The 24400-nt window shown below is 53.2% G+C and overlaps 1 protein-coding gene and 1 pseudogene across 1 annotated transcript in view; both read right to left on the reverse strand.

The window, feature by feature from the left end:
* LOC116760879 (centrosomal protein of 78 kDa-like) overlaps positions 1–24091 on the reverse strand; it is a 50905-nt gene extending 26814 nt beyond the window's left edge. Inside the window, exons 1-4 of the mRNA XM_032646384.1 lie at positions 23705–24091; positions 8510–8544; positions 8011–8105; positions 986–1484 (exon numbers count right to left, since the gene is read on the reverse strand). The gene's annotated coding sequence lies outside the window, so the exon portion shown is untranslated. The remainder of the gene's footprint in view (positions 1–985; positions 1485–8010; positions 8106–8509; positions 8545–23704) is intronic.
* On the reverse strand, positions 3020–3106 carry LOC116761380 (annotated as a pseudogene).
* Positions 24092–24400: the final 309 nt, after the last annotated feature.

Consider the following 24400-nt stretch of genomic DNA (forward strand, 5'->3'; position numbering starts at 1 on the left):
AATAATCAACAAGGACCTACTGCATAGCACAAGGAACTCTACTCCATATCCTGTAACAACCTGTATGGGAAAAGAATCTGAAAAAGAATGGATATATGTATAACGGAATCACTTTGCTGTACACCTGAAACTAACACAATATTGTAAATCAACTATGCTCCAATATAAAATAAAAATTAAATTATAAAAACAAGATTCTGTGCTCTGTAGCACCAGAACCCACTTCTTCCAGAGCACGGACTACTGTGCTTATGTTTACTTGCCACCCAGTAGAAGGGGAGATTACCTAGGGCAGAAGCACCCTCTCCAGCAGCCCTTGGTTCTGACCACTCATTCAAGTGCCAGGATACTTTACACACATAACCTGCGTAATTAATTCTAAGAACCCACAGAAAGGGTGGTTTTTAATGTCATTTTATAAGTGTAGGGATTGTAGTGCAAAAGAAACCTGCCCAGGCCACAGAGAACATAAACTCTGGAATTCAAACCCTAAGCTGCCTTCACACCAGTGCTCTTTCCACTATATGATAGGACTATTGAAAAAAAATTTTTTTTTCCCTGAGCCCTGTTTTAATGAAAAGGAAATGAAGCTAGTATATATCAATTTCCTAATTGCTTTGGCGTGTACCAGGCAAAGTCATTCAACAGACCAGGTAATATCTGTGGAACAATGAACGATGCTTCAAACTGTGCTAAGTGTTCTACATTGTAGAGTCTACAAGCATTAACAGAGTGTGACCTTGTAACCGCCACAGAGAGTGAGTCCTGTTAAGCCCATGCTACAGATGAGAACAGAGACCTAGAAGCCTTAAGGCACTCGGCCGGGGTCACTGAGCTGGCAGGAGTCATAGGCCGCACGCCCCGTCTAGTGCATGCACACCTGGGCACTGGGCACCGGTTCTAGTGCCCACCCTCCACCTTGTACCATCTAAAACTCCGCTTCGCAGCGCCGACACGAGAGCCCCTGGAAGCGGAAAGTACAAACCCGTCTCGCCAAGCCATGGCTCGAAGAAGCTCTGGATACAGATCGGGGGCAGAGGGTGCTCAGGGGCGGTGCCCCGTCCACCCCGCGCAGGCGGTGGCCGTTTAAGTCCGGCAGGTCCTCCCGCAGGGAGGCGCCCACGGCAGGCAGAGGCACCGAATCCTGCAATGCACACAGGTCCTCACAGCGCCAGAAGAAAGTCAGCCGCGCTGTCGCAGTGCACCTTCACTCAGTGATGATGAGCCGAGCGAGGCCTCGGGGATGCTGGCTGCACACATGATGCCCACACACGCCTGGAAGCCCCAGCTGGCCTCCCGGCCCCTCGGGCAGCCATCACAGTCCAGGGAGTGGTAATCAGGATCAAAGTGGTAAAGGTCCTACATTCTTCTTCTTGCATTATTTCAAAACCGGCATCGCTGGCGTCAGGCAGTCTGGTAACTGGGTCCCGCGGACCGGTAATTGGGTTCATTTGCCTCTGCCTTATCTGCCTGCCATCTGCTTCCTGAAATGCAAACAGCTACACAGGGTGATTTGCTACAAGACAGTGCAGGGAGCTTAAGCACCAGATGCAGGATGTAATTTACATTGACAGCTAGGGAGTGATAGGAACAGGATGTAATTTAGCTTTGTGAAACATACATCTAGTTACAGACACTGCAGATTAGTAACAGTTTAAATAAAACTAGGATCGATTAACCCTTTCAGGCCAGTTTATGTGTCTTCTCTAGCCTGTTCACTGTCCCCTTTACTTTCCTTATTTTCAGGAGAGGAAAAACTTCATTTCTATTTTTGCTGCAACACTATTATGCTTAGTGAAATAAGTCAAACAGAGAAAGACAAATACGGTATGTTATCACTCGCATGTGGAATCTAAAAAATAAACAATAAATGTAACAGAAAGGAAATGAACGCACAGATGTAGACATCAAAGCAGTGGTTACCAGTGGGTAGAGGGAAGGGGGGAGGGGCAAGATAGGGGGAGGGGAGGGGATGAAGAGGCACAAACTACTATGCATAAAATAAGCTATAAGGATAGGCAATGTTTTATAATAACTTTAAATGGAGTATAATCTATAAAAATATGGAATCATTGGCTTCTAATATATTATTACAATGTAATACTGTAAATCAACTATACTTCAATTTAAAAAATGATCACCACAGTACGTCTAGTTAACATCCATTACCATACATGGTAGAAATCTTTTTTTCTTATGAGGACTTTTAAGATCTACTCTCTTAGCAAATTTTAAATATGCAATACGGTATTATTAACTATAGTCACATCCCCAGGACTTATTTATCACTGGCAGTTTGTACATATTGACCACCTTTACCCATTTCAACCACCCTCCACGCCCTGCCTCTATGAGCTTTTTAAAAAATTCCATATAAAGTGAGATCATACAGGATTTTTCTTTCTCTGTCTGACATATTTTACCTAGCATAACACCCTGACGGTCCATTCATGTTGTCACAAATGGCAGGATTTGCTTCTTTCTCATGGCTGAATTATATATATACATAAAAATAATTTGGCATATATATATGCCAAATGTCCTTTATCCATTTATCCATCGATGAACACAGGGTTTTCCAAGTGTTGGCTACTGTAAATAATGCTGCAATGAATATGGGGGTACAGATTTCATTTTGAATTAATAGTTTCTGTTTCCTTCATACAAATACCAACTAGTGGAATTGCTGGATCGTATGATAGTTCTATTTTTAAATTTTTGAGGACCTCCATACTGTTTTCCATACTGGATGCAACAATTTACATTCCTACCAACAGTGTCCAAGGCTTCCCTTTCCTCCACACCCTTGCCAACACTTGTTAGTTCCCGTCTGTTTTTTTTTAACATCTTTATTGGAATATAATTGCTTTACAATGGTGTGTTAGTTTCTGCTTTATAACAAAGTGACTCAGTTATACATGTTCCCATATCTCTTCCCTCTTGAGTCTCCCACCCTCCCTATCCCACCCCTCTAGGTGGTCACAAAGCACCGAGCTGATCTCCCTGTGCTATGCGGCTGCACGAACTTGCGTGTCATCCTTGCGCAGGGGCCATGCTAATCTCTGTATCGTTCCAATTTTAGTATATGTGCTGCCGAAGCGAGCACGTTCCCGTCTTTTTGATATTAGCCATTCCAACATGAATGAGGTGACATCTCTTTGTGGTTTGATTTCTCTGATGATTAGTGATTTTAGGTACCTTTTTAACTATCTCTGTATCTTCTTTGTAAAAATGTCTATTCAGATCCTCTGCCCATTTTTTTTGTTGGATATTTTTTCTATTTTTTGTATGAGTTCTTCATATAATTTGAATACTAACCCCTTATAGGATATATGATTGGTAAAAATTTTCTCCCATTTGGTAGGCTGCGTTTTCATTTTGTTGTTGGTTTCCTTTGTTGTGCTTTTTAGTTGGATGTAGCCCCACTTGTTTACTTTTGTTTTTGTTGCCTTTACTTGGATCAACATCTTTGCATAAATTCTGGAAACAACTCTTTCATAGTTTCCATGGATCATTTTTAGGGGAGAGGGTGAGTTGAGATGAACTACTAGTGAAAGGAGGGTCAATGGGTCGAACTATAGCCTCTGTTACTGTAGGTGGCCTCAAGGCCACAACTGATAGTCATTGTCTCCCTCCTGTGCTATCCATTCTCAATTCCCCTCATCCTTGGATAATATCTCTGCTAAAATGGATGGCTTACTTCGTGGGGTGACCCTCACGCTCGTCCCCGAGTGAGTGTTCTGAGCCCTGGTCATCATTTCTTTCTCAAACCATGGCTGCTGTACTTGATCATTTACTGTGTACTTGACCATTTACTGTCAAAATTGGGAAAGGCAGTAACAAGGAATGCCCCACAGACTTGTTTTTAATCAATCATTTTCCAATTAAAAAAAATTTTTCCCCCAGACATTTTTATCATCCCAAAAGGAAACTCTGGACCCATTGAGAAGATACTACTTCGCTCTCTCTACCAGGCCCTGGAGACCACCAATCTGCTTTCTTTCTCTATGGATTTACTTATTCTGGATATTTCAGATGGAATCATACAGTGTATGACCCAAATTTGTGTCTGGCATCTTCAACTTAGCATGACGTTTGTGAGAGTCATCCACACTGTAATATGTATTAGTATTGCATTCCTTAAAAAAATGTTTTTGGCCGTGTAACTGATATTTAATGGCTCCATTCCTTTTTATGACTGAATTACTATTCCACTGTATGTATATACCACAATTTGTTTATTCATTCATCCAATGATGGACATTTGGGTTATTTCCATGATTTTTCTATTGTGAATACTGCTGCTATAAACATGTGTACATAGATTTGAGTGCTTGTTTTCAATGATTTAGGAGTGGAATTGCTGAGTCATATAGTAATTCTATATTTATCCCCAAAAACACACCCCAAGAAACTTCCTGAAAGTCTGTCCTTGTCTCAGAAGCAGCTTTTCAGGAAACATGACGTCCAACACTATGGACAGGGTCCCATGAGAGCTTATTTGTGATGCCTGGGGGTCTGGAGTTGGAAAGGGCTTCCCTTAGGAAGTGGCAGCTAAACTGGGGGCAAATTCAATGATTTTTCCTTCCTTCCTTCCTTCTTCCCTTCCTTTCTTCCCTCCTTCTTTCCTTCAGAGGGATGACACAGATGTTTTACACAGTATATCCTTTTAAAACTTTTGCATTTGAACCCTGAACTTATTCATAACACGAATGAATATTTTAAGCAGGGTATTAGGGCTCAAATTATTAATATCATAGAACCATTACAGTGACAACCTGGATTGGAAACAATTTATTAGGAAAAAATATGGAAGCTTTTTTAATAAAAATTTTGATAAATAAAAAAGTTGACAAATCAGTGTATAGAGAGAATATTGGTTATTTGGGAAACTGTATCATAAAATGGATGGGCTCCACAAATTCTTCGAAGTACTTGAAGAAAAGAGTGCTAAGTCAGTTTGGGCTGCTGTCACAAAGTACCATAAACGGGGCGGGGTGGGGGCTTGTAAACAACAAAAATGTATTTCTCAGTCCTGGAGGCTGGAAGTCTGAGATCTAGGTGCCGGGATCATCGCCTTCTGGTGAGGACTCTCTTCCGGGTTGCAGACTGTCCACTTCTCATTGTGTCCTCACAGGGCAGAGAGCAGACAGAAAAAGCCAGCTCTCTCATGACTCTCACAAGGATAAGAATCTCATCATGAGGGCTCCATCCCGATGAGCTCATCAAATCCCAAAAGACCACCTTCTAATACCATCACATTGGAGGTAGGGTGTCAACATGTGAATGCTGGGGAGACCCAAATATTCAGTCTATAACAAGTACTAATGGAGAAATGAGAGCTTCTCTTGAGGATGTTAAGGGCTGTTACAAAGCTCAACGGTACATGTGTTTCCAGAGAGAACCACAATATAGAATAAGTTCTATAAGGCATTCACAGAATAGATTCATCTTTCTTCCCGAAAACAGTCTTTGGTAACCAGGGACCCATTCCTGGAAATTCACTCTTGCTCAAGGAAATCCATCCTCTCATTTAAAAAAAAAATCGTACGAAGCTACATGAATGACGCAAAGGATTTTTCCCAGCTCTAAGATTCTGTGTGTAAAACCTGTTAGTCTAAATTTATTTCCAAAAGATAGACCCTCCGCGGGGTCTGCTCCTGCAGGGAAGGTGGGACCCCCGCTTGTGTCCCGGCCCCCAGGTGTGGCTTCCTCAACTTTGGGGTGAAGCCCCCAGCCCCCTTGGGCTCTGCAGCGGGGCAGTGGGCTCGGGGGAAGGAGCATGGTCTCCGGGGGTTTCTCAGCAGGAGATGCCGGGCAGGGCTGCCACGCGGGAACCCAGCGGCCCTGGGTGGGGCGCAGACTCCCCAGGCCTGGGTGTCCCTGCTGCGCACGGCTGCTGAGAACAGGGTCCACGATGAAGCTCTGCCTGGCAAACGGGGACTGTGGGCGGCTCCATCCTCCCCTTCCGTCGGCACAGCCCCATTGCAGCCCTCCCTTCCAACAGGCAAAGCCTGTGACCTGCGGCCAGACAGCTCCACACCCTCACGCCCTGGTGCTCGCCCCATGCCGGGAACAGGCACAAGCCCTGGGCCGGCCTCTCCGGACGGCTCGAGCGGGACGGCTTCTCCGGCGTGCCCGTCACCCACCCCGAGCCCAGGGGCCAGCAGGGAGGTCTCGGGCCCGGGCAGAGCGGAGGCACGGGCTTCGCGGCTGGGCCGGCCCTCCTCGCCGCCTCCTGCCTCTGCACCCCGGCCGGCCCGGGGTGGGCTTCCCGTGGCCCCGTCTCCTTCCCACCCCCATCGCGCCTCTTGCCCCCCCCACCCTCCCCCCACCCCCCCCCCACCCCCCCGGCCGCAGGCTCCACCCGGAGCAGCACCGAGTCGTGAGGGTGCGGGAGGGCGCCCGCCTCGGGGCTTCCCCGACACCTACCCCCTGAGGAGGGTCTGACCTGAACCGCGCACGAAGCGGCCCTGGCGGGAAGGAGACCGGGGGGAGGGGGTCGGTGGGGAGCTTGACTCGCAGTTACTTCCGAGGGGAAGCTGAGCCCCCAGGGCTGGGGGCTGACCGGCCTCAGCACTCCCACGAGGGGGTGGTCAGGAAGGAGGGACCCTGTCCCTGGGGCCCAGGGCGCTCCCGGGTCAGGCAGAGTCACCAAGTGTGTCAGGTGCCCTGGGCAGCTGAGGCACATTTTGCCCAAAGGTAAGTTCCAGCGCATCGCAGAGAGCAGACGAAATACACACACAGTGTTGCTAAGGGTTGAAACGAACCTCCCGTTTCTCAGGATGTTCCGTTTGGCTGTTAATGAAATATATTTCCAAGGAATGCAGGCATGTGGCTAAAAAGGCCAGCAGTGCCTGGGGGTGTCACAACGAGACCCTTCCATCTCACCCCCCTGGGCCATCCTGTGCTCTTGGAGCAGAGCTCTCAGCCAGAAGTGAAACACAGTAGTTTCCATATCCGGAATTCTAAGATTTTCTAAAGGCCCCCTTCTCTGAGTGGTGCTTGACCTGCTGGTGTTTGGGGTGGGAGGGTGAGCTGGGTGGAGGGTCTGGGCGCCATTCCGAGGGAAGGGCTTTGGAGGCCTGTGTGAGCCTGAGACCAGGGGCCCAGTGCCCATGGCCGAGGGGAGGCTAGCGCTAACTCCAGCCATGCCGAGCCAGACATCGGTCCTCCTTCCTGACAACCCAGCAAAGCCTGTTGCTCACATTCCTGGCTGTGCTGCTTACACTTGCCCTCTGAGAAGGCCAGTCTGGCAGAGCTCTGTTCCTGCCCTCTGGGCTGCTGGGAACTGAGTACCTAGCCTCGGTGCTGGAGGGGAGGAGCCATAGATGGTGGAGGCCCAGTCCCCGCCCAGGGTGCTGCCCCTCTGCTGAGCTGAAACTTCTAAGCAACGTCTTAATAAAACCAAAAGGGACGTGATATTGTTCTACCACCTGTGCCCGACCAATGTTAGCCCTTTGTCATATGGGGCAGTGCTGTCTAATGGTAAAGCTTCCACTATCAGATCCCCAATCCCTTCTCCTACCCCCTCCCATGGGGGTTCAGTGGGTACATCTGTATTTCATAGAACCTGAAACTCTGATTTTACAAAGGAGCTGGAGATCTGGGGAAAGAACTGGTCTGATCTCAGTTAAGAATGCAACTTCATACCTGGACGATACTAGAGCACTTTAGCACCTCCTGTGTTTGAAAATGAGATCTTCACAAAGACCTCATGGGCAGGAGACAGGCAGGAGAGGGGACAGACTGAAGCTCTGTGACTGACTGATCAAGTAGCAGAGGTCCAGATGACTTCCAGGCCTACTGCTGATTTACTATCACCAGAGCCACGTAACACACCTTCCACATAGAGAACCAGCAGAAAAATGAGTTTGAAGAGCATTTTAGCTAAATCCAAGGTCATTTTGATCATTAGTGAAAGTCATTCTCTTCCTACACACTGCCCCACACCCTAAGCCCCCTTCCTAGAACCAAATGGGTTCTGAGATTAAAGTGCAAGTGACAAACCTGGGGGTGACCAGACTTTATCATCTCTTTCTTCTTCCACATGTGTTCCTGGTCTTACTCTTCCCGGTTCTTCTGCAGGGAGCGGTCCAGCAACCCTGTCAAGTAAAATCACACACCCTAAGGATGACTTTCACAGACTCCTCCCGTGGAGGCAGTTTTCAAAAGGTCTTCCTTCCTACCTGCACCCACCCCCCCAAAAAAAAAAATCAATCTTCATCTCAGGAGCCCTAAAAGGCACATCTTACCTCGAGATTTAATATTTAATACAACCTTTAGATCTAGTTCTGATAACTGCCATTTGCCCCCAATTTACTCTTTGCAAGAGAATTCTACCTGAATCACAAGGTTAATAACCTGACTGCAAACCCAGCATCCTTAAGCTATCTATGGTCACCCTGGCAACTCACCATAAAGTTCTTCTTTTTAAAAGATTTCAGAAAAGTAATTTCAGTCATCAAGATTACATATTGCACAGAACAAAAAGCTTTATTATTCTTACCATTCTCTGGACGTAACTCTACGTGTCTTTTCCTCCTATGTGGAGAGAAGGGAAAAAGAAAAACAATATTTCAAAAGAAGATCAAAACCAAAAGCAAAGGGCTTCCCTGGTGGCGCAGTGGTTGAGAGTCCACATGCCGATGCAGGGGACGCGGGTTTGTGCCCCGGTCTGGGAAGATCCCACATGCCGCGGAGTGGCTAGGCCCGTGGGCCATGGCTGCTGAGCCTGCACGTCCAGAGCCTGTGCTCCGCAACGGGAGAGGCCACCACAGTGAGAGGCCCGCGTACCGCAAAAAAAAAAGCGTGAGTCAAAGTATTAAATAAATACATTTGATGTGGTTAAAGACAGGGGTTGGGGGTTAATCTCGGTTTGGGGGCGATCTGGGCAACCTTCAGTCTGGTGTTGATGTCCCACCACCCTCAAAACAAAGAGAGGCCCAGGAGCTGGCCCGGCACACGTCTGTGCACTACAGGTCATCTAGTGATGCTACGTAAAGTCAAAGATCCACCTCATGTCAGGGAATTGTTAACACTAGAAAAAAACCAAAGGAGTAATTTGGGATTCATATCAGGAAGTGATGATGACAACCTAGACTGGACACCAACTCTTCTCTGATGAATACCTTAGTACACTACTTCCCTAAGTTCACAACACTTGCCATCTCCAGGATATCTGTATTTATGTATTTAAGAGGGATAAAAATATTATCGTGATGTGAAACTGATCTATGTCGTGTCTGAGGTGGAGGTTACAAGAATGCATGCGTGCATACACGTGACCACACATGCACAGTGAATAAAGTCTGTAGATTATGCTGATGTCCATTTTCTGGTTTTGCTATTACGGTTATGTGCGACGTCACCATTGGAGAAAGTTGGGTAAACTACACAGGACCCCTCAGTACTATATTATATGAAATTAATCTGTATGTGTATATATAAAATTCTGCCTCCAGACTGCCTTTAGACTTGAGCTACAACATCAACTCTTCCCTGGGTCTGCCTCTCTTGGCCTGTCCTGCATATTTCAGACTGGCCAGCCTGAAGTCGTGTGACTCAGTTGCTTAAATTAATCTCACATACACAGACATCACTGGATCTGTTTCTCTGGAGAACCCTACGATAGATTTTATACTAATATACTACTGTAATATATACATACATATAATCTGAAACAATACAGAAGAAACCGATACATGCTCACCTCTCGCAGGAAGAACAGGACGGAGAGGGGGGACCACCACCCTTACGTACCAAACAGCCTTTTGTGCTGCTGCCAGCCCGGCCGCCCCAGGTCCAAGCAGATATAATGGCGTGTGGCCCAGGCAGTGGCTACACAGCTAAGGATTTTAAGGCACAATGCAGCAAGATGCCAGGGCCACGGTCACACACGTGGAACATTCTAAAGCCAAGAGCGGTCGCAGGATTCTGCGCATGGGCCCCCGAGGGCACTCTGGAGGCCACCGCAGACCCTCAGGTCCCACGTGAGGAGACAGCCCACTAGAACACAGCAGGCGGCCCTCCTCCCAGATCTCGCCCGGGTCAGCCTCCCGGGCACCCAGCCTCCTCTGCACAGCACCGGGCAGGCTCACAGAGGGAAGAGCGGCCCAAACCCAAAGGTCACACCAAACCCCACAGGAGAAGAGTACACCAAGGTGATGAGGGGAGAGGGGAGGGGTCCCTTGGGAAGCTGGCCACTCAGGATTTCCAGCCTCTTCCACAGGAAGCCAGCTCACGAAGCACCAAGACCTGTCTTGGGTCACACTCAGAGGACTTGACCCCTGACCCCACAGCCCCACTTCCCAAGCCTCCTCGATGCTGACGATGCTGACGCGGATCAGCATGGAGGAATGGGGGACTGCACGGCTGGGGGGCTGCTGGGAACTCAGGACTGGCCCACCCCGAGGCCCCGCGCCAGCAGGCGCCACACTCACTGGATGGTCTCAATGATTTCGTGAGCGGCATCGTGGGGTTTAAACGTCCTGAAAGACAACAGGACACGGTTCAGAGCCGTCCCTCCCCGCTCCGGTGATGGGGGCAACCAGGGGAGGCGGGTGCTGCAGCCCCCGGGACTCCCCGACGCGCTGGACCTACCAGAGAGCTCCACCTACAGCACTGGGGCCCTGTCCTGCCACGTGGGACACGCTGGCTCCGGGAGTGCCTGTTCCTGCAGCGCCCTGCCGCCCAGTGGGCTGCGGGGACAGGACCAGGACGGACTCGAAGCCTCCGACCCTCCTGCCCCAGGACTTCCCCTGGGCGCTCCTGCAGCCTGGAAGCCACAGGTCTGCCTCTGAGTCCCTGAACCGCCGCAGGCCTCGGTCTCCATCTGTAAAATGGGGAAACACCACTCGTGCAACCACCGGGAGCGGGCGAGCAGCGTTCCTTCCTCCCGCCCACGGCGGCGCTCTCTAGGCCTCACTGCACCCGCGGGCTGGCCTCGCCGCTTTGCCTGAGGAGCACGTCGGGGGTCGCTCTGGCCTTTCGCCGGGTTCTTGGCAGCCAGCTAACCCAAGACCCCGCAGAAACCAAGTGAGGACGACGCATCGTGTGGACGGTCTGTAACTCTAGACTGCACCTCCGCCCCGCCGGTGAAGGTTCCTATCGCGGTGAGGAGGGGCCTCAAAGAGGATGCACAGCGAGAGGAGGGCCCCCGAAGAGCACGGGCTGAAGCTGGAGGTGAGATGGTCAGGCCCAGAGCTGCCAGCCCTGCCCCGGGACAGCGACTGCCCCTCTCAGACCAGGCCACCATTTCCACGCTTCACAGTGGAGGACGGCAACGCAGGCAGAACCCCTACGGGCCAGGGCACGGGTCCCAGGACAGGGGCTCCCACAGTGCAGCGGTCCTAACAGGTCAAACAACTCCAGAAACACCCTTTGTGTCCTAAGCCTCATCTTTGCAACAGCAGCCCTACTGAGCTATAATTCACACAGAATGGGCCCCCGCTTCAAGTATACACTTCAGTGCATTTTAATACATTCAGAGCTGGGCAACCATCCCCTCTATCTAGTTCCAGAACATCCCATCACCCCATTAGCAGACGCGCCCCAATCCCCTCCCCAGCCCCTGACAACACTAATCCACTCTCTGTTTCTGTGGATTTGCCCGTTATGGACGTTTATAAACAGAATTACGGTATATGTGACCTTCTGCCCAGAATCTTATTTTTTAAGGCAAAGAAAAAAAACAATCTTCTATCATTCTTAATAATATCCTCCAACTTACCAAGGACAGAGCAGTAAATATCCATTGAACTCATATTACTTAGACAAGGCCGGGAGCAGGAGATGGAGCACGTGCCATCCGTTCGGTCCAGCACAGGACAGCCCTGCAGACCAGTGGTTCCCGAAACGGGGGAACCGACCCGCAGCTTCAGCGCCACTGCTGACCCAGAAACCCTGGGGAAGAACCACTGATGGGAACAATCGGCCCCGAGGCCTCCTGGCAAACGGCAGAAAACAGTGAGGACAGCTGGGTTTGGAAAACAGTCTGGCAGCTCCTCAAAGGTTAAACAGTTAGCAAATGACCCAGCAATTCCTCTCCTGGGTGTCTGCCCAAGAGAAATGAGAATATTCGTCCGCACAAAACCCCGAACACTGGTCTTCCCTGGTGGGGCAGTGGCTATGAATCTGCCTACCAATGCAGGGGACACAGGTTCGAGCCCTGGTCCGGGAAGATGCCACGGAGCAATGAAGCCCATGCGCCACAACTACAGAGCCCACGTGCTGCAACTACTGAAGCCCGCGTGCCTAGAGCCTGTGCTCCGCAACAAGAGAAGCCACTGCAACGAGAAGCCCGCACACTGCAACAAAGACTAGAGCCCACTCACCACAACTAGAGAAAGCCCGCACATAGCAATGAAGACCCAAGGCAGCCAGAAAAAAAAAACACACACCCAAAACCCGAACATTAGTGTTCACAGAGGCGTGATTCACAACCGTCAAAAGGTGGAAACCACCCAAATGTCCATCAACAGATGAACGGATAAACAAATGTATCCCTCCACACACTGAAATATTATCCATCCACGAAAAAGAGTGAAGCACTGACACTCGCCACAACGTGGATGGACCCTGAGAACATGATGCTCAGTGAGAGAAGCCAGACGGAGGACTCACAGTGTGTGTGATTCCACCGATGGGAAACGTCCAGAACAGGCAAGTGCACAGAGAGTGGGTTCCTGGTTGTCAGAGGCTGGGGAGGGGGATGGGAGGGATGCTAATGGGGATGGGGTTTCCTCTTGGGGTGATGGAACGTTCTAAAATTGGTAGTAGTGACGACTGCACTCAATGAATACACTACAAAGCAGGTAATGGCACGCTTTAGGTGGATGAGGTGAAGAGTCTGGGAATTACACCTCAAAACAGCTATCAACAACAGCAACAGGGACTTCCCTGGCAGTCCAGTGGTTAGGACTCTGTGCTTTCACTGCCGAGGGTCCAGGTTCAGTCCCTGGTTGGGGAACTAAGATCCCACGAGCTGCACGGCGTGGCGAAAAACAAACAAAAAACCACAACACAATCTATAGGAGGAAATGTGAGGCAGTGTTAAAAGCACCTCCACCTCAGTAGGAAAATACCGAGCATCTAAGACACTCATGTGGCCGACGGACTCTGTTCCTGGTCCACAACATTCAGTGATTCCAGAGAGACAGCCCTAGCAGCCCTGAATTCCCTGGGCACTGAAAGCAGAGAAGACGCCACACTTCCCGCAGGGTCTGCTCAGAGACAAACGCACACAGCACAGTGTACAAGGCGCTGAGGTAGCCACAGGATGAGGAGGAGGGTCTAGAACTTTCCAGCAATGCTCTCCCGCGTCACACTCCTCCTGAGGGGAGCCGGCCCCCGTGCACTGAGGAGGCCCAGCAGCCCTGCGGGGCCCACGTGCAGAGGAGCCACGGGTGGGGCCTCCTGGAAGCCAGGCATCCCGCCCGGTCCGGCCTTCGGATGGGGCAGCCACGGCTGAAGCCCCTACTGCAGCCTCCTGAGGGACCCTCGGCCGGAATCCCCTGGCCCGCCTGCTCTGAATCCCGGCCCTCAGAAACCACGGGAAGTCATCAGTGTGCGTCGTCTCAAGCTGCTAAATTCATGTCTGCGTTTAGGCCGATACCTTACACCCTGTGAGCACGGCCCATAAGAACAAGTCTTAGAGCCACGGGAGGACGTGACAGTACCCAGAAGAGTCTCATTCCGGTCACCACTGTGGAGTTACAAAACAGCATGCGCGCTCTGAAAGGACCCCGTGAGCACACACGTATGCCTGAGCATGCGCTGCGTGGCAGCCCCGTGCCGGCTCGAACTGCGCTCCCTCCCTCGGCCCCCTCAGGAGGCTGGACATGCCCCAGAGATGCTCCTCCTGCAGGGGCGGCAGGGACCTTCATGGCACGTGGGCCGCAGCCCTGGCCGAGCCACCGCATCTCAGGCCGCATCACACAGACCTGGGAAGACAGGGGCCTGGAATGTGGTCTCATCCGTGATGAGATGAACTCAAGCTTTCCCAAGCTTTAAAACCAGAACGAAAGGAAGGAAACAGTTTACGATGTGCCTCCTACAGTCTCAGGATGCTGCTTTAGGAACTGGCCAGCTTCCAGCGACCATCCTGAGTCGTATGATTTAAGATGCCCTGATCACCATCGATGATTCAGAAGCTCTCACAGCTTCTCGGCTGTGGCCTCTTCTTCTGCTTCACAGGTCTTCAGAACAGAGCGATGCCAGAAGCTGACCCAGAAACGTCCGACTGAGAACAGCCCTGAGGAAGCCCGCGCTTAGGAGCACCCACACCTCTTCCCCCGGGGGAGCCTTGGAACTCCGGGGTTTGAGGCCAGCCCTGGTCTTGCTGCACAGGACGCCCGGCCTCCCCTTCCCAGCCACAGACCCGGCCCGCTGCTGGCTGCTTGCTGAGTCACTGACTAACCCAGGCTCTTCTGACAGCCTCAGAGCCTCCGCAGGAAGCCACACAGAGGCTTAGCGGAATGCTGCTCACCCCGGTGGCCTCACTCCGGGGTCCTGGGAAAACAGCTGCAATAAGCACAACCATTTCCGCCTGAAAAAGCACGCTGTGCGCAAGCCGGGGGCTGTCATCAGGCCTGAGCCACCACCAAGCCCTTCCCGTCTGCTCCCCTCCCCTGCCCAGCTCAGGTGAGGGCGGGAACCGCCCACAGGGCTGGGGAGCCTGGCTGTCCCACTCGGCAGGCCCCTGCCTCCTCCTTGACCGTGAGGACAGGTGTGGGAACAGGAACTCCACCCAGACACCCGCAGGTCTGGCTCTGCCCCTGCTCGTCCCCGCAGGCCCTGCGCCCGGTGTGAGGAGCCTGGACAGGAGGCCTCCTGGGTGCTCGCTGCCAGGGCACAGCCCGCCCCTGAGCACGCAGGCTGGTTCATGGTGACAGGGGCACGACATCTGGAGACATCGTCCCTGGAGGACCCGGCGAGAGGCAGGGGGCAGAGACTAGGGAGGAGACAAGACGTGGACTCCGTCCTCCTCTTCCCACTTGCAGCAGGAAGACGCCGGGACCCAGGGGGCCTCCGAGGCAGGGGCATCACACCGGGACGAGCATCAGAATCCCTAGTCAGAGTGCAGTTCTGGGGCCCACCCGCAAAGTTTCAGAATCAGCAGGTCTAGACCCCAGGAACCCGCATTCCTAACCAGTTCCGGCTGGTGGGGAGGCTGCTGGCCCAGGGCCCCGCTCAGAGAACCACCAGCCTGAAGCAAGCAAGGACTCTTGCTCTATCACTGTCTGCTGAGGGCACGAGTGTCCAGCAGGTGCCGAGGGGTAGCACCCTGGGACTCTGCCCGTGGTCCCCACTCCCCAGCAGGCTGCAGGGGGCACTGCCTGCGGGCTGGGGGTCACTGCCTTCTTCCCCGAGGCTCTGCACACCTCCAGAGCCCTGGGGTGGGGGCCAAGGCAAGTGGGACAGAGCGGCCAGGGTGGGATGCATGCACTGCTTCCCAAAGTGGAGAAGCACAGCGGGAGGAATCAAAGGCAGGGGAGATGGAACATGGTGGGTGGTCCGCTGGCTGTCTCTCTGCCTCTCCCAGTGGCCGGGCTTTGAGAGCAGAGATCTGTCTGGAGGAGTGGAAAATCCACAGAAGTCTCTCCATCTGGGAGGCAAGCCAAGCAGGTGAGCAGAGGGTCCCGAGGCCCAGCGAAGGCGCTCAGCCTCACCTCTCAGCCTGCGGCCCCGCTGGGGAGCATCTCTCAGCCTGCAGCCCCGCTGGGGAGCAGCCACTCGCCGGGGAGAGGGAGAGGGAGCAGGGGGTGAAGGGGGAGGGGAAGGGCCAGCGCCTGCGGTGGGCCTGAGTACTCAAGAAGTGAACAGGTTTTCACTTGAAAATGAGTGCATTTCACACAGGGGTGGGGGTGGCAGAGAGACTGGCTGTGGAGCATCACACAGGTCTCGTCCACAGTCAGCCGGATGTCCGCAGGCCCCCAGCAAGGGGGTGTTGCCTGGTCCCAAGACTGTACCTGAGGACAAGGCAGGCCAAGGATGGGAACCACCTGGTAAAGTGATGCAAAGGAGAGAGCCAGGAAGGAGGCTCTCCTCCCACTGCGCACCGGCCCGCTCCCCACAGGGCCAGGCTGACAAACCAGGCTGGTCTCAGGACTGAGCCACGTCGCAAAACCCTGCCCGTGAGACTGGCACTGCAAGAGCAGTCAACTTGGGAAAACAGGAAGGGGCTGCCGGGACCCCATGAGGCCAAAGTCCAGCTGGAGAAGGAAGAGAGAAGAGGGAGCGGGCCCGTGGCTCCCGGGCCACAGACACGGTACAGGACACGGTGGACCCGTGGCCCTGACCAGGGCGGGTGGGACCCGCTGTGCACACAGGGGCCCCGAAGATCAGGGTCCAAGGAAGGAGCCACCACGAGGGAGAGAGGTCTAGAGCCTCACTGTGCCCACAGCGGCCCCTGGCCACCCGGACGAGGGGCAATGGTGCGCGCTGGTGCCACTCCAGTGAGCACAAGATGCAAGCGGATTTCTAAGACAGAGTGCGCGCGCACGCACAAAGTAAAACTGCCCTTTGGTAATGCTTTAAATGGCACGTTGAAAACGTCGTGTCTGGGCTATACTCGGTTACGTACAATGCTATGAAAACATACCTCACCTCCTCCTTCTGACTCGTCACCTGGCTACCACAAGGGCACGCGTGTGGCTCGTGTGCCCCCTCACCTACCGCCCCACCTGCGGGAGCATTTCCAGACCTGACCCTGACCCTGAGCCTGAGCTCCACGCCTGGGTCTGCAGCTCACGGAAGACAGTCTGCACAGAGCCAGGACCGGCTGGGACGTCCTGCTGTCTGGGCAGCCGTCCTTCTGCAGGACGGGCGTGGGTGTGTCCACAGGAGGACGGGGCACCACGGGGGCTCCAGGGGTGACAAGACCATTTCAGTTGCTTCAATCCAAGCTAGCCCACCTGTAAGAGGCCGCCCAGCCACCCAAGGAGCCGCTGCAAGTGCTGAGTGCCTGACGCTGGGCGTGTGCGTGAAGGGGCCGTCATGGAGTGACCCCGGTGGGATGGGGGAACGCGACGACCAAAAGTTCACCACCAGAACTTTTCTCGCCCTCACCAAAGAAAATGCTTTACTGCCACAGAGCAGTCCGGCCTGAGGCCGAGGCCGTGACGGCAAGGGAGGGAAAGCCCAGGGATGGAGGAAGCCCTTCCAAGGGGGCACGGCTGGAGAGGGACTCGCCCGCGCTCCCCGAGCAACAAGCGGCAGCACGGCCTCCACCCAGCAGTCTCAAAGGCCAAGGCGAGCCGCACTCCCAGCCTTCCAACTGTCTCCCACTCCAGCAAGGGATCCTGTTAGCACCGTACCAGTGTAACTGGCGTCACCCCACCCCAGGACCAAGCCAAACAAACACCTCTCCAGGGGCCTCAAGACCCCACAACCTGGGCCACGCACATGGGAGCATCACTCAGCTATGCAAAGGGGTGAAGCCCTGACACTCACAACAACGTGGACGGACCCTGAGAACACGATGCTCAGTGAGAGAAGCCAGACACAGAAGAACACACAGTGTGTGATTCCATTGATGGGAAACGTCCAGAACAGGCAGATCCACAGACACAGTGTGTCAGGGGCTGGGGCATGGGACTGCCGGCCCTTTGCACTGATGGAATGTTCTGGAATTAGAGGTGAAGGCTGCACAGCTCTGTGAATATAGTAAAAGCCATTAAATTGTACACGTCATATGGGTGAGTTCTGTGGTGTGAGAATGCTATCTCGACAAAGCTGTTATTTAAAAAGACACAAAACCCACAAGACCCAGCACGGCTCCTCCTCCCCTTCTCCCGCCCCTTCATCTGGTGTCTGTCCCAGACCAGGTGTGGGCCCAGCGTGTCCTGCGGCCCCAGCACCTGCTCCCTGGTGGGAGCGTCACTCAGCCTGCAGGGTGAGCACAGAGCAGACGCCAGGGAGCCACCTGCACACCAGGGGAAACGTGAGCCACCACCACCACGGGACGTGCAAATCCTTCCCTAGAGCTCCCCGCCCCAAGCCCCATGACTCCCGCCTTCCCTGTGGGCACCACCCCGTGGTGGTCCCTTCCCCCCTCCCCCCCCCGACCCCCGGGGCACACAGCCTGCAGAGACCCCTTCCCCACCCAGGAAAAGATGCGTCAGGTTTTTAAAGGACCAGCGTTCTCAGAGGTACCTCTCTCACACACCGGCTGCCCATGCACCTGTTGTGAGTCTGATGCGCTTTCCCGATATCGGCCGCGCACCCCATGACTGAGGGGATTCAAACGGAAGCCCCTCAGAGATGAGGAGGCATCGTCATCCAAGGTCAATACTCAGTGAAGTACACAGCCTCCGAACTCCCAACTGCAGCTCACGGGAACCTGTGACTCGGCAGCCCTGCCAGGCACCCTGGACAGGAAGAGGGCCCGGTCTGAAACAGGGGTGCCTAGGAACAGAGCCCCGGGCTAGGCACCGCGACAGTGGCTGTGGGTGGAGAGAGAGAGTCTGGGAAGGAACAAGAAAGGCGGGCGGTGAGGCAGGCAGTACAGAGCCATGCGTGAGCTGCGGAGGACCGTGGACAGGCACCCGGCACGTCCTCTGTTAACACCCTTGGGACCGCTCGACGCCACGAGCATGGCAGGAGACCCGGCTGGTGGGAACGGCAGGGACAGCTTGAGGGGACAGAGAAGATGCCAAAGAGGCCTCCAGGCAGCACCCTGAGTGGGAGGAAGGAAACAGGACTGTCATCCCACAGCCAGGGAGAGAAGGCGCACGCACTGGGGAAGAGTGCCAGGACCACGAGAGGAGGATATGGCAGAAAGAAAGAGGGAGGAGAGGGGCTTCCTGGGAGACGTGTGCCAGGCCCGGGACCCAGGGATGCGCAGACACAGCCAATCCCACCCTACAGCTCCCCGAATCCAAAAAGGACACCAAACACTCTGTATCTTGGTTGTATCAATGCCAATGAAATCATTACATCGGTGCGTAGCTTTGTAAGATGCCACCATTGGGAGAAACTGAGTAAAGAGAACGTGGGATGTGTCCGACCAATTTCTGATGGCTGTGCAAGAATCTACGATAATCTCAAAATAAAAAGTTTAATTTAATTAAGGAAAAAAGGACGCAGCTCCTAAAGGTAGGCTGGGGGCAGGTCCCCTGCAGCTCCCAGCAGCCTCCTGCCTAGTGAATATCCAAAGGGCTGGCTGTCTGCCTCTGTCTCCTCCCACCAGTAACAGAGCATACAGGCGGCATTTGGATGTTAGGGACCAAAGTATGAAAGCTAACAGCCACGTGCATACGGAATACCAGGCTTTTCCCGGTGATCCCTTCCTCTTTAAAGAGGCTACTTCACCCATGGAAAGTCCTCAAAGGGTTAACCTGCCTTCCACCTGAGCTCAGATTAGGCAGGACTCACACCAGCAGAGGTCAGATCAGAAAATGTTTTCTGAGTCAGGGGGAGGGATGGCTCACTCAGCCGCCCACTTCAGCTACTACCCACTGTGGAGTGAAGGGAGTGACTGCTCAGCGGGTATTCATCAGAGACTCGTGGGGTCTCAGGAGGAAGCCAGAAGCAGGCGGGGACACTCACGCTGGGGCCGCTCCACGCCCACAGCCTCAGTGAGTCACGGAGGGGAAGGACCACTGCACGCCCTCGCTGGCTCCTGCCCTGCCATCAGGCAGCCGAAGATACCACCTGCTTCCTCCTGAGCTGAGACCCGGTTTTCCCACCAAAAGAAGGACCATCCTGCTTTAGAAATGCCACCATGAGCTATAAGTAGATATCTGGGAACTCTCAGTCACAGAAAGAACAAAACTCGTCCTGCACCCCGCCCTCCTATTTGTCAATTGGGCAAAAGCCCATCTTGGAGGCTGGACATTTCCACGTACAGGCAGTTGTGGCTGTTTGCACTTCCTCCTGCGGGTGCCCCCTCCTCAGAGAAGCCACTCATACCTCCCCCAGGGCAAATCTGGCAGCCCCACTCTCTGGGACCTCAGCTGATCCCATACACAGGGCACTACACCTCAGCTAAACTTCTGTGTTTATAGATCACCTACCGTCCTTAGTTCATAAGTTTTGAGAATAAGAATACTGTCACCCACAGAATGGGAGAAAATATTTGCAAACGAATCAACGGACAAAGGATTAATCTCCAAAATATATAAACAGATCACGCAACTCAATACAAAAGAAACAAACAACCCAATCCAAAAATGGGCAGAAGACCTAAATAACCATTTCTCTAAAGAATACATACAGATGGCCAAGAAGCACGTGAAAATCTGCTCAACATCACCAGTTATTAGAGAAATGCAAATCAAAACTACAATGAGTTATCACCTCACACCACTAAGAATGGGCATCATCAGAAAATCTACAAACAACAAATGCTGGTGAGGACGTGGAGAAAAGGTAACTCTCTTGCACTGCTGGTGGGAATGTAAATTGATACAGCCACTATGGAGAACAGTATGGAGGTTCCTTAAAAAACCAAAAATAGAATTACCATATGATCCAACAATCCCACTACTGGGCATATACCCAGAGAAAACCATAATTCAAAAAGACACACGCACCCCAATGTTCACTGCGGCACTATTTACAATAGCCAGGTCATGGAAGCAACCTAAATGCTCATTGACACGTGAATAGATAAAGAAGTCGTGGTACATATACACAATGGAATATTACTCAGCCATAAAAAGGAACGAAATTGAGTCAATTGTTGAGACGTGGACGGATCTAGAGACTGTCATACAGAGTGAAGTAAGTCAGAAGAGTAAAACAAGTATCGTACGTTAACGCATGTATGTGGAACCTAGAAAAATGATACAGATGAACCGGTTTGCAGGGCAGAAGTTGAGACACAGATGTAGAGAACAAACGTATGGACACCAAGTGGGGAAAGCCATGGGGGGGCCGGGGGGGGGATGGTGGTGTGCTGAACTGGGCGAGTCGGATTGACATGTATACACTGATGTGTATAAAACTGATGACTAATAAGAACGTGCTGTATAAAAAAATAAATTAAATGAAATTCAAAAATCAAAAAAAAAAAAGAATACTGTCTACTGTCCTCCGCGCCCCCTGGAACACTCACTCTAAATATCCACGAGATGCTTGCAGAATGAATGAATCAATGAACAAACAAGCTCACTCATTTCAAACATGCGGTCACATGAGTAATCTGACCTTCTAAAAAGTTAAGCTTCTGGAGAGAGCCCATTTTCTTAACGTATTCAGCATCGAGTCATCACAAAATATGAACTCTTATAAAGTACTGCCCCCTCACTTCCCAAGAGAAAGCAAAATTCCTCAGCAGGGAAATGGGAGGGTAGCAGACATTACCCGCAAAGCTTTGGGAAGGCTGCGGCTCACTGAGCACTTCACTAGGGCCCCTGACCGCCTGCCTGGTAGTAGGACAGACACACCAGGAACAGCTGCTGACCGGAAGAAAGAGCGCTCGGCCAGGCAGGCAGCACACCCCGCACCCTGCCAAGCGAGGTCCAGCCAGCAAGGGAAAGATGCTCTCTCCACTCCAGAACCGCCCACCACTAGAAAGCCAGGTCCTGCCAGGGCCTGGACACACGAGGCCTTCCTTACAAGGGTTACAAATCTATGGCCTTGCTCTGCCTCGAATAAAAGACAGAGACGGGGACAATGTGACCATCTCCAGATAAACTTTCAACTTCGTTTCAAGTGCCTGGGTGCTGGGTCACAATGCATTTCTACACTCTTCCAACACTCAAAAATACCAATTTCTAAGATGCAGAACGGTTGTTAAACATACACTTAGCACAGATCCCAGTCCCACTCCTGAGTATTTTCTCAAGTGAGGTACAAACCCAAGTTCACATGGAAACCTGCCCTGGGATGTTTACAGCAGCTTTATTCCTGATCCCCTCAAAACTGGAAACAGCCCACAAGTCCTGCCACCCGCAGGTGAATGGACAAAAGGAACATGAATACAACACAGCCAGAAAAAGGAGTGGCTTCTCATACCCGCAATAACGGGGATGACGGACTTCCCTGGTCGTCCAGTGGCTAAGACTCCGCGCTCCCAAAGCGGGGGGCCCGGGGTCCATCCCTGCTCAGGGAACTAGATCCCGCACACTTCAACGAAAACATACTTCAGGTGCCAATGAAGATCTCATGTGCCGCAACTAAGACCCGGCACAGCCAAGTAAATAACTAGCTAAATCAATGTTTAAAACAACAACAACAAAAAACAAACCCGGGATGAATCTCGCATAGGTTTTGCTGAGCTAAAGCAGCCAGAATCAAAAAGCTACATGCTGTTGTTCCCTTTATCTGGCTTTCTGGAAAAGCCCAAACCTTAGGGACAGACAGATTAGCGGCCAAGAAGCTAGAGGCGCGCTGGCACCAAAGGGCAGCAAATGGCAAGACAGGATTGCTCTGCCGCCTGATGGCGATCATCTGTCAAAACTCCTACAACTGTGCACTACAAGTGAACTATGCTTCACGGCTACTAAGGATAAACAAATGATTACATTTTGAAAACTGCGCCGGCCAGCCAACCCGTCCATGACAAGTGCAGTAAGAGGGGCGGGGAGGCGAGGCAAGTGGATCAGCTGGACTTCTGAAGGTTCTCCCCACTTTCAGTTTCCCTCCCCTGGGATGTCTCCCCGCCCTGCCCACTCTCAGGCCACCCACCAGGGCCACCCAGAGTTACCCAACCAGAAACGCCAGAGCCCAGGCTCAGCCGCGCCTACAGGCATAGTTAGGGCAAAAATAGAAAGCGCCAGTGCGCGGTGGCGGGCTGGAAACCCTCGGACCTCAGATAACTGCGGAGAACTGGGGCCCGGGAGTCAACATCAGCTCCCAGGCGGTCCCAGCGTCCCGACCCCGACCCCGGCCGTGACACACTTTCCACAAACTGACACACACGGAGCCCGCGCGAGGGCCGGGTCGCCTGGAGGACGGTCCCCCGCAAACCGAGCGCACGAAAGGGGGCCGCAAAGGCGCCGGCCCAAGGCGCCCGCTGCGCTTTCCCTCCGGAAGGTGGGCTGCGGGGCTCAAGCGTAAACCCTGAGACAAGGAACACGCGCACCACGCCGCCACGGGGGACGAGAGGCCGGGCGCCCACCTAGCCGGACACCCTGCATTTCTGGAATCACAGGACGCCTGCGTAAATTTCCGTCTGGCCTGACATTTTCCAAAGGCCACTCAAGATCAGGGGACAGAACGCCTCCTCTCCAAGTGTCCTGCCAGCCCACCCACTCAAGATCAGAGGGACAAAATGCCTAACTAAAACAAAACAAAACAGAAACACAAAAAAACTGGAGAGAGGGAGGAAAGGGTGCCCTGAAAAAAAAAAATTTTTTTTAAAACTAAGCACGTTGACAGCGCTAAGAATAAACTACCAGGAAAAAGAAACCCTACATGTCACATCCTAAAGTACAGAAGGGCAAGCCCGCCGACATTCCAGGCCCGGGGGGACCGGGGTCCCCAGTCCTGCAGAGCCAACCGCAGACCGGCTCGGGCGCCCCTCGGAAGCGCGGGGTCCCCGCGGCCGAGTCTGTGCCCCCCGGCCGGCGCCGGCTCCCCTCTGCCCACCCTGCGCGCGGGGGCTGGAAACTGCCGCGGAGAACCACGGCGGGGCGGGAAGGGGGGCTCCAAAGAGGGTCTGGCGACTCGAGTCGCTCCGTTTCTCAGTGGGCTCAGCGCGCGCCGTGGGGGAAGAGGAGCGGGGGTATGGGAGGAGGGGACGGGCGGCACTTACGTAGACCGGCAGCGGCCACGGGTAGACAGCGGGCTCGGTCCCCAAGAGCGACTCCAGCCTCAGCTCCAGCTTCTCCCCCAAGTCTTCGCGCCGCGGCCCCCGCACCGCGCTAGTCTGGCGGTTGGGGGAGGGGCGCGGCGCCGCCGCCGGGGGCGGGGCAGACGGGAGGCTGAGGGGAGGGGGCCTGGCCTGGGCCTCAGCTGCCGCCGCCGCGCTCCCATCCGGCCCCCGGCTCCCTCTTTGCGGTCACAGGCCCGGGGCCTACGGCGCTGCTGCGAACTCGGGCCCGCGTGAGGCGACCACAATGAGCCGGGGGCCGGGCTGAAACACTCCCGGCACGCGTGATCCGCCCCGTGGACTCGCACGCTCTCACGCACGCACGCTCCCACGCACGCACGCACGTCTTCGGCTGCCCCTGGCCACCCCCACCGGCCCGAAGTGGGGACCTGGGAAAACCCCTCAGGGACAGTCGTGACGGGTTCGACTCCCGACCTTGACGTAGCGTGACACACCCCCTCCCCCCCCAATAAAGGAAAAGGAGCATAGGAGGCAATCTCATACATTATTGATAAACACATACAAAGCCACTATTGGTACAAAACTATTTCTCCATATAGCAACTTTGAATTTTAATAATAAATACATATATGTATCAAACATTAATAGAATAAAATTATCCAATATGAGTACATTTGC

Source organism: Phocoena sinus, chromosome 10 (genome assembly GCF_008692025.1).
Source record: "Phocoena sinus isolate mPhoSin1 chromosome 10, mPhoSin1.pri, whole genome shotgun sequence".
Taxonomy (NCBI): Eukaryota; Metazoa; Chordata; class Mammalia; order Artiodactyla; family Phocoenidae; genus Phocoena; species Phocoena sinus.